A 6000-nucleotide genomic window follows, 5' to 3' on the forward strand; every position below is an offset into this window, starting at 1 on the left:
AGAAAACTCACTGGCATGAGCACTAGTAAATTAAAAAAATCAGAAATGAAAATAACAGATGGTTTAAAAAAAGGGTGGGGGAGAGCTATAATGAGATTGATATCAAACTCCCTGTTCTTTCACTGCAGTTGTTTGGCAGGGAAGCTGTAGTGAGAGTAAGGTCAGAGAATTCGCCCAGCTCCAGGCAGGGTAAATCCTTCGCCACGCCCCCCATGGCACAGTGCCATGTAACCACAGCACTCCGTAAGCCTGGTCATCTTCTGCTCTTTGAATCGCAATTTCCCAAAGGGAAAAACAGCTTCACCAGGGGAAACAGGTTATTTCTAGGCTGAGAAGTTAAGGACCAAGGGGTTTTTATTTCTAAATATACAAAAATAAACATCCCAAAAGAATAGTGATAATAGAGGGTTCATTCTTCTTAAGTAAGCATTTCACCTCTCTACTACAGGCAGTCGACCAGCAAAAGCAAAAACAACTTAGTTTTCTTCAATCCTTTTTTATTCAGTACAGGAATTTTCTTTCTTTATTCCACACCTCCTTTGCCATATGTATAGGGTTATGCAGCATTAGGACTGAACAGAACCCTGGAGCTCATTCAATTCCCTCTTACTTCTCCACAGAAGAACTGAGGCCCAAAATGGTCACACAGGCTTTGAATTAATGTGTTCTTCATTTGCATACTGCCTCCTAACTGAACTTAACTCTTCTGTGTGGGCCCTGACCAGGCCTAGACTTTAAACTCCTTGAGCAGCTAGGGACTATTTATTAACCAGAAAATCAGAATCTGGAACAGGCAGGAGCCCTGGTATGCTCAGTGCAATGCTGGTCCTATGCAAAGAACAAAATTAAAGGGAATGGTGCTTGCTGTTGCGTCCAACTGGAAGATTCTACCAAGTATGGTGATTCCAGTGTTCAGAGGAATATGTTTCATGGCCTCAGCAGCCCTTCCAGGATCCCACAGACACTGTGGAAATGTCCTCACAGGCCCTGTGTTAGAAGCCGTGAGGCCTCTACCATGCCTTCCCTACCCCATGCTCCTAAAGAATGGAAATCAGTGCTGAGTGGGGCCAGGAGCCCTGAGACACACATAGACAGAGAGACAGAAAGACACACACACACACACACACACACACACACACACACAGAAAAGGAAAGACAGACTTTAAGAGAAAACCATAAAATCCATTCCAGACTGCAATTTTAAGATGTCAAACTAACCATTTAGAAGGGAACACCTCACTTAAAGGCATAAGGTAAGCTGCTCAGATTCTCCCACGTGGGGATCGTGAAAAGATGCGGACCCACCACCTGCTTCCCACCAGGTTCCAAGGTGAAGTTGGATGTGGGCTCAGAGGCACAGGGGGTTCTAGGAATGGGAGAGACAGATGTCAAATGACTGTCACCTTTGCTTCCTGAATCATTTCTAAAGACAAATCAGGAACACATCTGTTACCAGTTGTTATCAATTGTTCCTGTGGGACCAAGGGTCAGAAGTAACACTCAGCTTTGTCGCTACTGCCCACCGGCTGATGAGCCCTTCTCCCTCTGCACCTCTATGACCTCAACTAGAAATAGAAGGACTCAGGAGGGATCTCCCTGGGCTGCTTTCCAACCCCTGAGTGTCTAAGACTCCACTTGGCTTTGGTTGGAAAGAAAGTGCTGGCTGGACCAGAGTGAGCTTGCTAGCCTTAACTAAGCAGAGTCCAGCTAATATGGACTCTGGACCTAGACCCCCTGGGTTCGAATACTGGCCCAGCCACTTGCTAGCTGTATGTGACCCGGGCCAGGTTTCACAACCTTGCAAAGGTCTCAGTCTCCCAATATATAAACTGAGAATAACAACAGTATCTACCTTACCTTTGTAGTGAAGAGTAAAGGAAATAAAACGTTTGCAGCCATGTCAATTACAGAAGGTAATTTTTTTCATCCCATCTCTATTTTTTTGGCCACCTGTTCTTGACATTTTTCCACGAAGACACATAGTATCTGTGATGATCGCCAACAGAACACGCTCCCATGCGTGGACCGAGACGCGAAAGAGATCCCCAACTATTATAGTGGAAGCCTGCTCTGTGTAGGATCCTTAAGAAAAGCATCTTACCAGCGTGACAGGACTTAGAAGCCGTCTGTGCTCAGAACTGCAACACTAAGGAGTGCGGCTTAGACAGGAGTGGGTGGGTGGTACACGCTCCCTCCAGGGCCAGCCACAAAAATCACAGAGGGATGCAAAAGTGACGCTGTTATTCTATTCTAGGCATAAAAAGTGAACCAAATGCAAACACCAGTACTGAACTCTTACAAGTAATAAAGTACTTAGACATACTTCCCTCCTAAATTTATGGCCAACAGGGTAGAGAAATACTCGTTAGCCATCCTATATAACCACCCCGGCAGGGGTCCAAGCATTAACACAAGCATTGCAGGGCAGGGGTGGTTTACAGGGAAAACCCCACCAAACCCAATCACGAGAGCTTATCCCCATGGCCTGTCCAGATTTTTCAGGCCAGACAAACAGCCTTGACAGAAAGGCTCCTGTTCTCTTTCCAGAAAGTTACGTGTTCAGACAAGAGAGCCCTGGGATTCTGAAGAAATAAAGTGATTCTTCAACTCCTCTCCTGTACACATACAGCTTTACAGATGCGACAAAGTCAGGGAAACATGAATTTAAGCAATGAAAGAACAAATAAATAAATAATACAGCCCAAGTGGGCAAACACAGCTCAAGTCCCCTCGCTTCCAGCCGAGAGAACATGGTTAAAATCACTAAGGCTCCTGGGACCCAACTTGGCGACCTTCCAAGAGCTATTAGTTTGCATTAACACACTGAGAGAGAAGGTCAGATAAATTAAAAGTGAGAAGGTAATTTTGAAGAAGGACGTCTTTATACTCAGCACCGGCACGGGGCACGGCTCATGGTGGCTGCTGGATAAACACTCAACGAACCCACCTACAGCGGGCAGAGAGGTCACGCCGTGCTCAGACTTTGGATGTTGACACAAGATGCAAGATTAGTACAGGGCAAGACTTAGATTAGAAACTTTAAGAGGCGTCTGGGTGGTTCAATTGGTTAAGTGTACAACTTCGGCTCAGGTCATGATCTCACAGTTCCTGAGTTCGAGGCCTGCGTCGGGCTCTATGCTGACAGCTCAGAGTCTGGAGCCTGCTCTGGATTCTGTGTCTCCCTCGCTCTCTGCCCTACCCGACTAGTACTCTGTCTCTCTCTCCAAAATAAATTTAAAACATTAAAAAAAATTAAAGAAGAAAAAAAAGAAACCTTAACAAGGGTCGGTGAGATCTTTACTGAATTTCAAACAAATTAAAAAGTACCACCATCTTCTGGCTATTAGGAGTGACTCTATACTTCAAAGCACTTGAGAACTTTAAAGGTGGCCTAGTAACACTTGCACTGACAAGTACCAGATTTACTGGTGACCCAAACCTCTCAATTGTCACCCACATGGCATCCTCCCCCGAATATAGAATTATTTCCTTTCTTTTTGTAAAAGTGCCTGGATTCTGGAACACAGACATCTTCCTTCGGCCAAAATATCAGTCATCCACTCACCTGACACAAGGCCCCTTTCTCAAACTCTGACACTCACCAAAACAAATCCCCTGAGATGAAGCTCCTGGAAGTATATGCTTTCCTGACATTTACTATAATAATATCAACAAAGACAAAGAAACCACCCCCCACGCCACCCTTCTGGACCCAGAAGGCCAAGAGACACAAGGAGGGGGGAATAAGATGAGTGCCCACTACTTTTTACACCTCTTGGGAAGGGCCAGGGACAACTACCTACCTGGATGACCACAAGCATGAGAAAGGACATGAACTTCCCAAGTCTTATGCTAACCACTCTGTGCAGTTTTCTGGACATCTCTGCAGAGAATACATTGATTTGTCCCCTGGCAAAATCAATCTGAGTGTGACTCTGCAATGACTTCGATCCCAAGCCACTTGGAGCATTTGGAAAGGTGGTGTTAAGTCAGTGACATCTACAAAGGACCCTGAAGAGCCACACTTCTCAGGAGAGGAGCCAAAGGCCTCCCCCTGGGCCAGAATCACAGGGGGGCTAGCATTTCAATGCTTTTGGAGGCCAGCTGTGCAGAAGGCTGGCTTATGTTTAAACTGAGAAACTGAATGGGAAGGGAGAACACTTGAATTCCTGTGCTCTCCTGAGGTGAAGTCCCTTTCAGCTCCCAGATGCTACTGAAGAACACTGCACAGGCACATACTTCTTTATGAACACATACACGTACATACATATGTGTGAATACACATGTATGCCATATTCACACTCGGAACACAAAGCGCTTGAAATGCGCCCTGCTGGGATCACGAAGCCAGAAGCTGCTCTGCCGCATGGCTGGAGCATCCAGGTGCCGCCGGCAGGCAGATCTGGGCAGAGTCCTCGGTCTCCTCCATCGCAGTCTGCTGTAACCCCAGCTAGCAGCTGCTCCTATAGCAGCAAACCGCGCAGGGTCCCCAAACCAGGACTGCAGACTCCCTTCTCCTAGTGACTCCAGACACAAGCATCCCAAACCCAGGCAAGCTGGAACAAAGGTGGAAGCCAAAGGAAACCCCTAAACTGTAAGCCCTGGCACCGAGCTGTGCGAGAGCAGAGGCGCTCCCTTCTCCTCCTGTCCCTAAAAGGGGCAGAAGGGTCACCGTCTTAGCCCTCCTGCATCACCGCGTTCTTCAGGACCTCTCCACTGAACTCCGCCTACATCGAGTCGGTAGCTGGAAAAAGCGAAAAAGGCCTCTAGAAACCAAAATGGAAATTCACTCTCATCCTAATAGTGCCAAACAAAGTTAAGGGTGCTTATCTGAGCCCTGAACAAGAACAACAACAAAAAATTTGTAGTAAAGACGGAAGTGGGGGCGGTGAAAACGTATGAAGACAGATCTGTGATGGGCTTGCCCATCGTGAAAAACTGTTTTTTGATTTACTGAATCAAAAACTGGGCAGGTCTGATGCTGCGTCAAGGATCAGGACATGGATGATACAGAAGCTAACATGGTGGTGGGTGGGGAGGGGGTCCTCTCGGGGTAAAACCCGACCAAGTCGCTCAGGTCCTGAGAATGACAGGCGGGGGCACCAGCTTCCCACTTGCTTCTCTTTAGAATGGGATCCTGTCGCTAATACTCGAATCTGAGCGTGTTTTCCAGGTGCACGGTGCCATCCCACCCGAACCCCGTACAAACCTCAGCCTTACCCTCCCCAACTTCACAGCTGCATAAACGCCGACCTTTCCTAACTGGGCAGCCACAGCCTGGCGCTAATAACTGTGTCCTCCCCTGCACCGGGCTAGGCAGTCAGAACCAGGACCGCCGAGCTCTAGACCTCGACCCAGGCATCTGAAAACCTTAAGCATCGCCTGGTTCCCGCAGAGCACCCGGCTGGCGCTCCGAAAGCAGCAGGACAATGCAAGCGCCACCTCTTCCCTTTTCCGCGCGGTAGCTACGAAACCACGGCTTTGTGTGTGACAGCAAGTGTGTGCGCGAACGTCCCCGGCTCACACACCCCCTTCCACCGAGTCTGCTCCCTGCGCGGGGTCCGCGCGCTCGGAGAGTGCACAGAGAGCGGGTCCACCAGGCTGGCCACCGCACCGCCAGGCCTCTGGCCTCCCAGCCTCGGACCTGGCCTCGGGGAGAGAGGGATGACATCCACACCCCCGTTCCCAGCCGCGTGGGCGGTCGGCGCGAGTAGCTTCGGGAGCTAAGCAAAGGCTAGGCAGGGGCCAGGGGTACCAAAGAGCTACAGGCGAGCGCCGCGCCCCCCACCCACGCGCTCGGTCTCCCCCAACTTAGCACGCAGCCGACCGGGAGGGGGCCCGGAGGGGGCCGGGAGGGGGCCGGGGCGGCTCGCTACTCGGCAGGAAGTTCCCAGGGCCGCACTGAGCATGCTCTCGGGGAGTGTGTGCGCGGGTGTGGGCTCGGCGCTCCCCGCAGCCTCTCCGGCCAGGCGGCCTCGCGGAGCGCGCGGGTGGGATCGG

At 49.8% G+C, this 6000-nt stretch overlaps 1 protein-coding gene across 2 annotated transcripts in view; it reads right to left on the reverse strand.

Moving 5' to 3' along the window:
• The window catches only part of MGAT5 (alpha-1,6-mannosylglycoprotein 6-beta-N-acetylglucosaminyltransferase), a 327080-nt gene that overhangs the window by 320493 nt on the left and 587 nt on the right, over nucleotides 1–6000 (reverse strand). The gene's annotated exons all lie outside the window — the stretch shown is intronic.

Source organism: Crocuta crocuta, unplaced genomic scaffold (genome assembly GCF_008692635.1).
Source record: "Crocuta crocuta isolate KB4526 unplaced genomic scaffold, BGI_CrCroc_1.0 scaffold427, whole genome shotgun sequence".
NCBI classification, from domain to species: Eukaryota; Metazoa; Chordata; class Mammalia; order Carnivora; family Hyaenidae; genus Crocuta; species Crocuta crocuta.